The sequence below is a fragment of the Haemaphysalis longicornis genome, unplaced genomic scaffold (genome assembly GCF_048455015.1).
Source record: "Haemaphysalis longicornis isolate Haplotype H1 unplaced genomic scaffold, Haemaphysalis longicornis Haplotype H1 scaffold_14, whole genome shotgun sequence".
In the NCBI taxonomy this organism is placed as follows: domain Eukaryota; kingdom Metazoa; phylum Arthropoda; class Arachnida; order Ixodida; family Ixodidae; genus Haemaphysalis; species Haemaphysalis longicornis.
Window position 1 is genome coordinate 54,881,774 of NW_027526245.1, and position 15,106 is coordinate 54,896,879.

At 44.7% G+C, this 15,106-nt stretch overlaps 1 long non-coding RNA gene across 1 annotated transcript; it reads left to right on the forward strand.

The window, feature by feature from the left end:
• Nucleotides 1–7,694: 7,694 nt before the first annotated feature.
• On the forward strand, nt 7,695–14,492 carry LOC144165110 (uncharacterized). The gene is made up of 3 exons (XR_013321367.1): nt 7,695–7,757; nt 11,457–11,520; nt 14,321–14,492. It is a non-coding gene; the product is annotated as an uncharacterized LOC144165110 (long non-coding RNA).
• The last annotated feature ends 614 nt before the right edge of the window (nt 14,493–15,106 follow it).

The following is a 15,106-nucleotide window of genomic DNA, read 5'->3' on the forward strand; positions in this document are numbered from 1 at the left end:
TTAATCCCATCATTAACAATACATCAAATTTACAACTCTTTTTAAACAGGCCATCTATTCCCTTACCGTTCTCTCTCAGAGTTAGGGAGGAGGCTTCTGCACTCCATGTCCCCCTTTCAGACACGCACAAGACACCCATTCATAATTTCATCGCACCATGGCATCTTCGTCCTGTAACAAGCGACCTGTCATTCATTCGTGTTGAAAAAAATAGGGTACCCAGGAATGCAATTCTGCAGCACTTCCTGTTCCTTCAGGACAAGTACAGGTGCGCAGAATTCTATAGCGATGCGTCCAAAACTAATTCCACTGTCTCTTGTGCAGCGCACGGACCAAATTTTAGAGTTATGAAAACAATGAATTTTCACAGCAGTATTTACACGGCAGAAGCGTATGGCATTTTACTCGTGTCAAATCACATCCTCGAACATAAGATTCAAAAGTCCATCGTCTACACAGATTCTCTAAGCGTTGTGCAGGCACTGTCATCAGGAAGATCGTCAAAAAACTATGTAATCAATGTTCTTTTAAAGGTCATAATGACTGCATATGCTTCAGGTTTAGAAATAACCATATGCTGGGTACCAGGTCACTGTGGGATTCCTGGCAATGAGACCGCTGATCAAATGGCTAGTGCGGCGGCTCTCATGACCACAGTTGATATAACAACAGTACCTTACACCGACCTAAAGACACACATCAGACGACAGCTTCGTAACACATGGCAACTACACTGGAGTCAAAAAACAGACAACAAACTACACGTAATAAAACCACAACTGGGACGCTACATAACTGACTCACACAACAGATACACTGAAGTTGCCCTGGCTAGGCTGCGGATAGGCCACACACATGCGACGCACTCCCACCTGCTCACTGGAACTTCGGGACCCACGTGTAGCAGGTGTGGAAAGGGCCTATCCGTAGTCCACATACTAATCACATACAAGGCACTTGACACAACACGACACAAACACTTCCCTGAATTATACAGACGACACATTCCTTTGCACCCATCATATTTTTTAGCCGACGAACCCATGTTTTCTAGTCAGCGTGTTTTTAAGTTTCTAGCTGAGGTGAACTTTCTGCAGCTCTTGTCATATCACGTGTAATCATCCTGGCCCTATACACCAGCCATCTCCATTGTCTTGTTTTGCACCACTTTATTGTCTTTTAGTCACATGTTGTAGTATTTACGGTCTCATCACAATCCAGTAACTTCTTTTTGGCGCTCTTTGCCCATAGTCGGCCTTGCGCCAATAAAACCCAACTATCATCATCATCAACGACACAGGCACTTCAGACGGTACAGGTGCGGTTGGTCTGTCTTGAAGTGATCAATAAAACCGAGAAGTAGTAAATCATTCCACAATAAATTGTGGTCTCAAGTGCGAAAACTACACATATTTATTCAGTCACATCAAGGGGTCACAATGCTCAGCGCTCGTCTCACTGTTCTTCCCACCATGCCAACTGTGTCAGATTATTTTAGTACTCGATTCTTTAAAAAAGAAAGATATTGGACAGTGTAAAATCTCAATTGCCTGTTTTCGTCCGATGCGTGGAGCGATGGAAGAACCGCGAGAGAGCCTCAACACTACATGAAGGACATCACCATGCAGTGCCGCGTGCTGCCTTATGACGTCATGGAGAATATCTGCGACTGAATTAAGTACGTGGGTAGAACCAGAATCCCTATGTTCATGCACCACGACACTTCGTGCCGAGCTGGTTACTACGCAAGCTCCTATGTTCCTTAGGCAGTTAACCTTGATGTGACCTTTTCGCCATTGAGCCCATGAGCAGTAAAATATTAACAGTATGATTAGTAATATTATTACAGTTATATTTTCACTCTCTAAAATTATGAGTATTATCCCGACGCTATATTCCCCATGCCTCGTGTGAGTCATTGAGCAGTCACAGGTGGACGTGAATTGAGACATGCGGGAATCAAATGAACGACGAGACGAATATCACAAAAAACATTAACCGAGCAACAAGTGCGGCGAGACAAACCGTCGAAAAAAATTCTGTAATACAACGAGGAAAGTTTTACCTGCCCAAACAGCAATGGTACTTACACTCAGCTGCGCAAAGACAAATGACGCCGCCGGAAAACCACAACAGCTTTTCGCTCCTCTCTCGTTGTTGGAGACCAGGCCTTTTCACTTTAGACAGCTTTCTGAAATTGCCTCTGAATGTTCTAAATGACCGGGAGCACCGGATCGTATTGTAAGAAGGTTTTCAGATCTCTCCTACAGTGGACAGCGTTATTACACGTTCGCAATCTCGGCGTCTGTAGCGCGCACACGGTATCGGTGCTCCCCATTTGATATACAAATGCTGGTAAAGTGGCGAGTAGAACAGCACGCCACAGATCACATCACGAAGGCTGCGCACAGTGTTCTAGAAGGTCGAGCTAGCAGACGCCGGGCGCTCCTCCAGAGGTGCGCGCTCACGTGGGCTTGGTCTTTTGTCTTGGTATGTTTTGTGTGAACTTTATACTGAAGAACTGGACGTTTAAACAGCTCTGCTATTAAAATGATTAAAATGGCCTTAGATAGACAGAAAACAGCAATATTCAGATGTTCAACATGGGCAATAAATGACATAAAAATGTTTACACCTGCTTAAGTTTAGTGACTACTGGCGCGAGTTTTAATTCCACTAAAGCAATACGGGACATAAAGGCCACGGGCTATTTTCCGTAATATAGGTACAGACGAGGCAATGAAAACTTTTCAATGCTCATACGTTTTGCCTACGCAAGCTGTGTGCAAAAAGAGTTTATACCTAAACATTAAGCAGTAGTCTAGAATGCCGAGGAACGTGCATGAAAACGGTTTGAGCGTTTTGCCCGACATTCACCGTTTGTAATGTTAGGGAAGGAAAGGATCAAAACTATGCCTTAGTAGACACCGCGCCCACTCTGGCAGATTACACATTCGAATCTCTATCAATAAAGCTATTCCGATGACAGTGTTCATCAAAACTGTATTTGAAAATTATTGTAATGTAATTGTATTTTATCCTAAGGCGGTTGCTACTGCTGTTGTAACAACTCAAGGAGCAGAGGACTTTGTTTTTGACACCCACACTGTGACTCGTGTGTAGGCGCCATGTGAAGGGACTTCGGCTGATGCGCAGTGGGCCCTTTTATGCTACACGTAGCACCAACGCTGCTAGAACTTGAATGTAGCTAAGCATAAATGGGAAGGACGAGGCTACTTGAATTATACAAAATGAAAAGCTACTGTCTAAAACAGGGGCAAAAATGGGGAATCAGTTTGATAGATAATTTTTATAACCAAGTTTGCCATTTTTGATCTTATGACAGAAGCGTTTGCAAGAACACGCGCCGAGATTTTAGACACACTGCTCTTGATAAGCCGTAGACACTTGAGTGACGGGTCAATGGTTTGCCAACTGGGTTCACAGAAACCCCAATGTGCCGTACCAGGACACCGGCTGCCACCATCAAGAGTGAAATACATTTTTATTAACATCAGTATCGTGGCAATTGACAGAGATAAACTTGCCCGGGTAGATTTGTACGGCGTTTGATGCGTAACGTGATGGCGTCAGTTGTTTATCACAACTTTATTTCTGCAAACACGCAATGGAAAACCCTTATAAAAATCATAGCGCCCTATATGCTTTCCTAGGCGTTGCAGGCTGCTGTCTTTTATATCTGGATTCGTTGAAACAATCCTCATTTCAAATGACATAGCCATGATAGGTGACATAAGTTAATCATGTATACGTGTACTAGGTGACTGAGCACGCCTTTAGCCTATTAGGTTCCGTATCACGGCCCTTGTCTACCACAGCTGCTTTATATTGCCCTTAGCACCTATTTATAAACCCTCACCAATGAACCACTACACAGTAGGGGCCCTTCCGTTTATTTACTTATCAGCTTATTGGTTCTGCGAGAAACTTTACCCTCGGAAACTTCTATCTCACATCTGGAACACTGTCAGGGGCCTTCGAACAGTACAGCAACGTCGGCCTTTCAGTGCTTTGGCGCTTCATCAGAAACGCCGAGAGGTCGACGTAGCGGAGGACTTTTGCTTAAGAATTGTCAATGGTGCAGCTTCGCCAGCCAAGCGGACATACGCGTCGTCCCCGTATCACGCGACTCCTGCATGGACGTCCCATTTTCAATGGTAGAGTTCGATGCGGTGTTACATCTGTGCCGAAGTAGATCTTCACCAGGACCGGATGGAGTGACGTACGCCGCCCTGCGTCACCTCGGCCAAGAAGCCCGTCACACTCTTTTGTATCGGCTGAACCAGTCATGGCAAGATGGTTTGGTTCCTGAGGATTGGAAGGGTAACCGCTTGGTCTCAGTTCTGAAAGCAGGCAAGTCTCCCCTTGACCCGGCATTATATCGTCCTATAGTGCTTGCAAGCTGCATTGGAAAATTATTGGAAAGGATGGTTTTAGGTCGTTTGGAATGGTACCTTGAGCACCGTAAAAGTTACCCCCCAGTATGGCTGGATTCCGACGCGGACGTTCATCCACCGACAACGTAATTGACCTTGTCACATTGGTACAGCACAACAAATACCTCAAACGTTTGTCAGCCGCTTTGTTTCTAGACATAAAAGGAGGGTACGATAACGTAATACATGACGCCGCTTTGGGCGGCCTGCAAGATGCAGGAGTCGGTGAACGGACATTTAGATGGATTCGAAGCTTCCTGCCAGGAAGGTATTTTTTCGTTGAGACTTCAGATGGCCCAACATCACAGCACTTTGTTTCTTGTGGAGTCCCGCAAGGAAGTGTGCTTAGCCCTACATTGTTTAACCTCACGTTGATAGGACTTACTACCGCATTACCAACCAACGTCCACCTCTCCATCTATGCTGATGACATCTGCATTTGGGCATCAAGAGTTTCAGGCCCTCGGATTTGGGCCCGACTTCAGAAAGCCGCAACACTAACATCTCTGTTCCTGCGTCGAAAAGGCCTGGAAATATCTCCGGAGAAATGTGCACCGGTTGCTTTCACCCGCAAAAAAATGTCGCTGTAATAGATTTCTTTAAATGGACAACATATTCCTTAAGTCAAAAGTCACCGTTTTCTGGGAGTTATTGTGGACCGGGATTTATCATGGACTGCTCAAGTTTCATACCTGAAAAAAAAGGCTAACTGCAGTCGTCCAGCTAATGAAGTTTCTGGCCGGAAAGACGTGCGGTGTCTCCGTGCACTCAATGTTACGCCTATACGATGCCCTGTTTCTCGGTGTTTTGCGTTATGGCCTGCCTGTATTAACCAACACATGTAAAACCAACCTACAGGCAATTCAGGCCATACAGGCCCAGGGTCTTCGTACATGTCTCGGTCTCTCGCGTTGAGCCTCAACTGTGGCCACAATTTGCGTTGCAAGGGATCACCCGATTGCAACCCACATGACAGTGGAGACACTGAGGGCACACATTAGGCAACTCACCCGGTTGCCCCATCACCACCTTGCATCCCTGCCTTCAACACGACCGCAGGCATCTTTTTGTAAGGTGGTTGCCGCTCACAGTGGGAGCTTGCCATCCAGCTATGCACCTCCGTCTCGGCCCTCGTCGCCACTTTGGTGCCTGTCGCAGACACTGCACTTAAACATCCCGGGAATAAAAACGAAAGCGGGCCTTCCACCTAGCGGTCTTCAACAGCTATCCCTACTTTTTCTACATGAGGCATACAGAGACGGGGTCCATGTCTACACGGATGGGTCGGTCACCACATCCAGTTCGGCCGGCGCTGTTATGATACCACAAAAGTCGACCGAAATTTATTTTAGGCTTTTAAACTCGACGACGTCAACCGCTTCTGAGTTGGCAGCTATTCGGGAGGCCCTTCTATTCATCCAGCGGGAATCGCCAGAAAAATGGGTTGTACTATGCGACTCGAGGTCCGCTGTTCAGTGCATCCAATCTGCCCTCCGCCGCGGCCCATACAAACAACTTGTGGCTGAAATCCGGTGCCTATATGACACATTAGTCAGGCATAGACATGATGTTGTTTTCCAGTGGCTCCCAAGCCACTGCGGCATTACTGGGAACGAACAGGCGGATAGAGCAGCTCATGGCGCCCACACACGTGCAAGATTGACCCGCATCCCTCTATCACCCACTCATGCAGCAAGGTCGCTGTGGTCCGTTGCCCGGGAAGTCACTCTCGCGAAGTGGAATACACCCGAGTTCTCAAACGCTCGTCTTTACTGGCTCGACCCAGATTTGCAGCGCCACCTACCTAATAACGTGCCACGCTCGGACGTCACCTTATTTTGTCGCCTGTGGCTAGGTGTTGCCTTCACCGGTGCTTACTCCTACACCATTGGAATGGCCAACAGCCCTGCTTGTGATGCGTGCGCCACCGACGAGACGATTGAACACCTTCTGTGCCATTGTGACCGCTTCATAACGCTGAGGCAAGAGCTCTCCACCACACTTCGCCGACTCGACGACCTCCCCTTTACAGCGCAGACAATTTTGTGTCATAGGCGTTGTCCATCACAGGCCGAAACGGCTATAAAATCCCTACTGCCCTTTTTGAAGGACACGGGCCTGTCAGAACGATTGTACGGACATTACTGATGTGCAGTGCCCTTTGTTGCCAATTTTATCCCTGGACCCTATTAGTTTTGTGCATTTTCTGGTTGTGTGCGGTGTTTGTACCGCCTTTCTAGTTGCTTGGTCACGCCTTGTGTTTTTTCTACGTTTCTTTCTCTCATTTTCTCCTTTAATATGTATCGCTGTACTTTCTTTCCCTTTCATTTTCCGTATCCCCTCCCCCCTGAGTAGGGTAGCCAACCGGACAGTATTCTGGTTAACCTCCCTGCCTTTTCTGTACTATTCCTTCCTTCCTATTCTTTCTGCGAGAAATGCAAGGGAAGTTTGCAAAACGAATGTCGGCTTCCACTTTCTATTTTTAAGAATTTAAGGGTTATTGAGTATTTCACATTTGCGAAGCATGATTGGAGATATTTAGAATAGTCAGAATGTTGCTGTCAAGAATCTGCCAAGCCGCTACTAACATTTGTTTTTATTTTAAATGCTTCGCAACTCTGAACAGGTTGCAGTACGTGTCTCAGCCATTATTTCTTGGGTAAATTTTTCTGGACCTCCACAAACTGTGCCACAGTCTGGTAGCAAGACCACTGGGTGGATAACAAACACCTTTCTCGAAAGCTTGACGACAAATGGCAAAATAAAGAGTAAGCCACAAAAAACCTCTGATAATTTAGTTTTGCCTGTTTGACTTGAAAAAGGCTAACGCGCTTGCGGCTGCTATTCCAGTCACACGTTCCTTAGGATGTGGCATGCAAATTAACATACAGATAAGTGTGAAAAGACCGATAAAAATTATCATGTCAAAATGTTCTTTCGTGGTATTGTAATGCGTTCGGGGGAAATACAGGTCAAGAAGGGGAAGACGGCAGTAAAAGAGGTCAACGCACGCAGGTTGGGGTGATGTCCCAGGGTTCACATAATGCGCGCGTTTACAGGTCCTCTACGGTCGCCTTGCTGTTGACCTTAATTGCCACAGGATGTTTTACTCAAAAGAACTTGTGAAGACAGGTGTTCTGCGCGTTTTTTATTTGTGCAGAGTTTTTTTATGAAAATATGTCAAATCAGGTACAGATATATAAGGCACTCGAAAATACGTGTATGGTATGTGTCTCACTTTTTTGAAACTATGAAGACTGTAAGTCTATTTCTGGCTTTTATCTTCATTACGGCTCCGCTGTAAGTACGTTTTTGTTGAGTACAAACTTTGTTCGAGGTGCCTCAAACGCCTTTCTGAGCCAGAAAGCTGTTCAAAACTGTTCAAAAGGGTTGACAAGCAATTAAAGGGCTGATGTTGTGCGTCCACTGTATGCCAGTGTACTGAGCTTCGACCGCTGCGTAGACTTTTTCTTACTTCAGCTAACTTTTCCTTATTCAAGAACCTAACCTAAAGTTTACTGTTTACTTGTTTCCACTAGATGCTCAATAACAGGCAAAGGCTTCTTGAAGGCTTGCAGAAAGTGGCAGCAAAGTATTGGTGAAGAGACAGGAAGTGAAAATGGAGCAATAAATGTTGGTGGTGTCCCAAATTTGACGCCCCCTATTTGAAGACGATAGTTGTTCTTGGGCTGCCTAAACCCACAAATTTTGGCCTGCCTGTATGTCTTTTACAAATTAGTCCATCAATATTATGGGACAATTCAACGGCTACGTTCAAGTGTCGGTGCCGTAATGTCATCATAAACACAAACATTTTTCGCTTTCCCACAAGAAATACAGGTCGCGCAGCCTTTATTTAGGTATATTCGCTTCAATATAAATATTTAGGATGCGTATATGCACGACTTGAGAGGCCTAAATTGTTGTTTTGCCTGACTAATTTTGGCGCTTAAACTGCAGTATTTTAATGCCTAAAAATCCGGCCACTACTCATCAGCAAGCCGCGCGACATACACGAAATGATCCGATGCAGCTTGCTGGTTTCGACATTGCGGCCGCACAGGCAACACCGTCACAGATGGACGCAATAAGGCGCACTTCTGGGGAATTTGGTATTTTATGCTAGATAAGTAAAGCGCACAAATAAGACAAACTACAATGGAGGACAACCCGGATAAGCTCTAGTCTCGGTTGTCTTCCTTCATCCTTCGTTTTTTTTGCCATTGACTCAACTAGGGGTGATTCAGCGTTCTCACTTCCTGCTTCCACCACACAACGGCTGAACTGAAACACTGGCCCGGCTATTGCAAGAAACTCTCACGCGCTATGGAGAGCAGTGTCGTCTCTCCTCCAAACGATCCGTTAGTCACATTGTTATTCTCGTGGGAACAGGGTGGAGGTGGCAGTCTGTGCATCGGCGCCAGTTACGGCGCTTGGCTGCACTCACCTTCACACCGGCTGCGGCATCTCACGTGGTTTCACTTCAAAGTTGAACTGCCATGGATGCCGAATTTCTATAAACTAGGTCAGTAAGGATTTTAATTAAAAATAATGCCGTTATGAACAAGTGGTATTTCACGCCAGGGGCCACTCATCTTACATCGGAAAAAAAGATTTCGAAGACTTCCTTACAGTAAAATATGCTTACATATCGTTAGGTGGCCTCAGACTGAAGGTGACAGGAGCGATGAAAGGCGATATTCCACTCTCTTACAAAAAAGTACGTTGCCCAGACTTCAAGGTGCCTGGACGTCACACTATGTGAACACCTTAGGAACGTACGACGTGCGCACACAGGACATTTGAGTGCTTAGTGCAAGGGTTGGGCCCTTCGTAAGGATTGTGGCCCTGTTTACGATGAGTGTGAGGTCATTTTAAGGAACAACATCAGGTTACAGGGAAGATGGTAGAAGAAACGAAAATGAAACGTCTTGGTGACGCATAGGTCCCTATACCGTCCCTAAGCCTTTCAGAAAAAGAACTGGGTTATCTGTTCCCCGCGGCGGGGCCACCACGCGTTACATGGCGCCCCCATTTTTGTGTTGCTGTATGTGTAATATATAGTGTGGTTTTCTTCATTATGTGCCGTGTCTGCTAGTTTACAGGCTTGTTCACGCAGCTCGGCTGTTTTGTGAATACTTAATTAGGTGTTTTTCGAAAGAATTCTTAGTTAGAAGTCAACGCTTGTCCGTGTCTCCACTCATCGTCTTTTGTCCTGTTGCTCGCTGTGTAAATAGTTCAACGAAGAACCACATCGAAAAACTCTCATGTTTGTCCAATAAATGGCAGAGGTATTTACAAGGCAATACGAACTATGTATAAGCGGCCATTGTAGTTACAGCGAGGCTGCGCGTCAAATATCATTGTCTTTGCCGGAAAAAGAGGCCAAGCGTGGTGAGCCAGTGTCCGCAACGCCGTTATCTGGAATGGCGCGAATATATTGAAAAATCAGCGTTTTGTCACAATAGCTATATGTGTGGTACGCATGAAGGATGCGCAGTTCGTAAAATGCTTGTTTATAATGAAGCTTTTGTGCTTTCAGCTTTATCCTGCCTCGCGCGGAGAGATTAGAAAAAAAATGCTGCAGTGTAGTGAAGTTTAGGCACACAACGCATGTCTCCATAATGTTTGTCAATCAGTATGTTTCGGCAGTTTTCATATGCAACTAGTTCACTAGTTGAGTTTGAAATCGCTGTTTAGGACAAGTGTTTTACCGACTGTACTCTCCTGCTCCGGTATTACTAAGAACACCTACGCTTTAGATGTAGCTTTTTAGCTTTTAAGCTTTAGTTTTTAGAGTGTTTGGACACCATTTCGGGCATCGGTAGAGGCTTCCTTTCATTTCCTCTCTAACTATTCTAAATGTGGTACTGGTACCACCTTCCATTTATTCCTACATGTGGACGGCTGCTTGGTTCGTCACGGTATTACAGCATGCATACCAGAGAGGCGGCACTGAATGTGTGCCGCCAAAGTGGCAGGACCCCAAGGGATACAAACAGCTTTCTGTGCCATAAGAAACCCGCACAAGCTGGCTCTTGCGGTCGAGTACCGTGCTGAAATATCATATCACAGAGGCTATAGACCCTACAGTTTGTCTAAATGCGCTGCCAAATGCACATATTATGCCTTGGGTTGTTTCTTACCACAGGTTTTGAATATTTGCACCCCTTTTAAAATTTATTCAGGCATGAATACGTTCCAAGTTTTTTCCAACCTTAAGCTAACTGCTGGAAAATAACTATGCCTTTGCTTTCCGCAGCTATTATTGGAGAGGCCGCATTACGAGCAGCGTTACCTATGAGTCATACATTTATTAAGGCAAAATTTAAGACAGAGGCCGCACTTTCTAGTTGTTTCTTTATTTTGGTTTCTGCAAAAAAATGCTGGTCCAAGTGCTGTTCACTTCGGTGTAATTCTAAACACAAGATGCGAAAAACAAACTGGTGAAGATTTCGCTTCCCTACTGATGCTGCACGGGAAGTTGCATTCGCTATTGTTACAAATTTTGTCTTTTTTTCGAAAAGCTGTGCCAAACGAGAAAACGTCCGCGTGATATGCCGTGTTATTGAATACTGAGTAGCCAAAGCAGGACTACCAAAAGGGTGTGGAATTCAGTAGGATGTATTTGTAGGTACGTTGGATCGGCACAATTACGTTTGCAAAGCCTTTTTAAAGAAAGCGATGGCGTCATAATGCTTGCAGAGTGTTTAAAACAATTCCATGGCTATTATGTTAATATATGGCAAGCCTCAGCAGTGTTTGTTACACATAACACTGGACTTCAAAGAGTGTTTTGTGCACCAAACCTTTGTAGTTTGTTCAGCCGAAATATTGTGGGGAGAAACACGCATGCCTCACGTAATGCGCAGTGACAGCGCCCGTATAAAATGCGTTAAGATTTTGGCTTCTGTCCACTGTGTGTCTCAGCATAAAAAAGCAAGAAATATTTGTAATTCGTCGTTTACAGATTTGAAACCCGTCTTTTTGTGTTGTCAGGTCCCTAGGCAACGTTATGGTGACTGGTTACTCTTTTGATTCGAAGTGCGGCGGCAATTGGATTGTAAGTATTGCGTTTTGAATATTTTATAAAGAATTCTTAGTACAACTATTCTTTTTCTATGAGGTTGCATTGGTACTATGTGTTGTTGAAACTTGGAAGATACAATGTCGCAAGCATTATTCAGACAAGATCAGGGCTCATGCAGAGCTGTATCTGATGCATTACAAGTGAAAGACAAATAGTTACGGAAAACAATTCAGTATGTCTTGAGCTTCGACACAAAAAGAAGAATATAAGCAAAATGTAACACGCAGATTCGGTTAGGGAATAAACACGTGCTAAAGACATATTAGTAGAATTTAAGAACTGCTGGTTATGTGCACGCAATGTAATCCAAAGTAATGCTTATTAGGAGTAACATAATGTAATGTAATGCTCATTAAGAGTAACAGCGTGGATCCCTAGCGAAAGCAAGCATGGCAGGGGCGACGGACAGCTAGATGGGCAGATGGGATCAAAAAGGTTGCGGGGATAAATTGGTCATACCTAGCACAGGATCGGAATAATTGGATATCTATGGGAGATGACTTTGCCTTGCAGTGGACGTAGATAGGCTGATGATGAAGACATATACGCGGTATCTTATCGTGGCTTAGGAGCAAGGACAGTGGTAGTTATCCAGCACAATAAGCAGCTCACCAGCATAGCCTTACCGGGTAGAACATTCTGCAAGCTGAAGTAGCGCCCAGGGCTATTGCCATAACGCAAACGTTTACCAAAGTCGTAAATAAAAATTCGCTGCAAGCGCGCTGTAGCTTCTCCTGTGGGCACATTCACCGGCCAGCACCCCAAGTAATTGGCCAATATCCCGCAGACAAATACAGCGTTATCATACGCTTTAACCCACCCACTGTTCCGTCCGGAGCAAAACGAAATCGCCCAATTTTGGCCTGAGAGTTATTCCGCCAGACCCCTGGAAGCGAGCGTTAGAGGAAGATCCCTTTGATCATATATCACGAGAGAACAAAGCACTTAAGGATAGTACGCATCCCCTACCCTATACAGCATAAACACCTAACGAACTGTAGGAACGTCAGCCCTGTACACTGCGCACTAACACATTTGGCCCACCCACTAAGTGCCCTATATTACACACCATCCTATATGTCGATGTACACCGCTGCTGTGCAGCACCTAGAACCTGTTTAATAGGGCAAGGTCTGTGCGCACGTCCTACTACATTCGCTAAATACCTCCGTTTCTTCTTACGACCTTTGGGAGAGAGGTCTGAACAGCTGCGAATTCAGTGATACTTGAATAAGGCTTGCGTTCGGGCTTGTTCGTATTGTATATCGTTCATCTTAAGCGCTGAAAAAAAAACAGGGACCCAGTAGACAAGGACAAGCGCTACTTCCAACTGAATTTTATTGAATCAGGGTGAAATATATTGCAGCAAAAAATACAAGAGATAGAGAAATGGTCACGATTATACACAGAATAAAATAACGGAATCGCTTGCCGCTGTCCGACACGTGTCAGTCATTACCACGACCAGTTCTTTCTCAAGAACGCTGCCTTCTTATCGGACAAGGCTACTGATGCCGTGCTGACACACTCGAAATCGACTAGTTGCATTTCAGCTGCCTCTACTATCTCATGCGTGCGCTGATCCGAGTCGTGAAACAATATCGCTGAGTTTTAAGGGAGTTTAAGGCTAAAAAACCTCAAGAAGTCATTGACTGATGACTCTTCCCCATTGAATCTTGTAATAAATATGTTAACTCTCTCTTATTTACTCCCCTCCCCACACAAAAGAAAATGCTTAGAACCTGTACACGTATCAGGACGAGTAATCGCCCTCCTCTGACGGGTCGTGGTTGCACAAATTTCGCTCGTAAACGCATCGTCGGCTGGTGCGAGTATAAACACACGCATTGAAACTTTTGTCCTTGTGGGTACTGAATAGAAGCACACACGCCCAGACAGTAGGCGGATACTACCACGAAAAAAAGTAAACGTTGAGGCCTGCGAAGAGCAAAGGAACACGAAGAACGTGCCGGATCATTTGCGTAGAGTGAACAGAAGTTTTTGATTTTCCTGCTGCCAGTTGCTGCGGTGCTCTACACGCACAGCTGAACACAAACCATCAACTCCACGTGGGGCTCTGTACGTTACCTTTAACAGTGTAACAGGCACTTTTCTAGGTCTTAGATGTGTTTGAGCTACAGAGAGCTAGGCAGGTTTTGCCTGGGGTAAACCTTATAGAATGAATACTTTATACGGTGCGCTCTTTCTCATGTTATTTCCTCCACATTGATTTTGAAGGCAGCAATTGTGTTTGCACTAGTGCTAAATGCGTTACAAGAACTAAACAACCCTACATGCCTTTGTTATATATTCCCTGAGTCATTTTATTGTGCATATAGTGAGGTGGATGTAGAGGAAAAACAGCAAAGTGGTACAGTTGCGATGGTATGATTAGGATGCAAAACATAATATACATCTTGATACGTCAGGTCAAAATGCAGCCCTGAGATTCTTGTATTGCTTCAGTGAAGCTTTGAATATTTATAAAGATGTTCATAGTAGTATGTATATCCTTATGGTTGTGTAAAAGGATTTAGTATCCACCGGTCTTTCGGTGCAATTGGGTTATAACTAGAAGTTGTTTAGTTCTGAGTGGAATGAGCTAAATATTTTTTAACTTATGTATTGGTTGGAATATTTGTTCTAAGAAAAAACGAAGGGTATGTTGTCATTGACGGAGAACGCTTTAGTTAGGGGCAAACCGGTCTAATGTAAAGAATGCTCAAAAGGTTTTTGTTATTTTTTGTTGATACAACTCCATGCTCTTTTATAGTGCAATTACGATTCAGACTGCGGCCAAAACTGTCGGTGCCAACCTGCCCGAGAAGGCGTAACGCTTGGATTATGCGTCCCCCGGAAGAAGTGAGCTGGACGCTCCCTATTGCCACGTTCTGTGAAGAGTTTTCAAAAAGATCCTGCCTACTACTGCAATTTTGGGGCAAATATATGGGGAAACTGCTGGTTTAGCTGAAATAAAGTAATTTTTGCGGAAGCATTTAAGACGCTCGTGTTGTGTGAGCTAACTGCACCAGAACACTCCGCGTGTCCGTCTCTCTGTTGGCCAACTCAACCATACGACCAAAAGAAGGGGAAAGAAGGCTTACAAACGAAAATTATTACCCGCGCAGGCAGGAGAACGCGTGGCCTACCACAAACACCCCTCAGAAGAAATAGGTGCCGTAACCTACGGCCGCCTCTAAAGTAACTTTTTCTTTCTGAAAATGACAATATCCAACGTGGCATAGTGAAGGCAGATCATTTTTGTTTAACAGTTTCTTTTCAAAAACCTCAATGCCTGTGTGATTCAGGAATACGTTCAGAAATTGTTTATTGCATAAACTGTTGCAGACACTTTGATCGCACCTTAGTTGGGATGTGCTGCTGACAGGTTTGTCGCTGCCATTTAAAATTAGAAACATAAAGCGGTCAATGAATCTTGGCGGACTGCTGCAGAACGAAGGCAATCCGAAATTTTAAACGAACTGAAGCTTTTTTTGCCAAATAAGTAAAATGTTCCGAAGTTAAAGTTTGATACTGTCCGTAGTGGCTGGGCAGACCT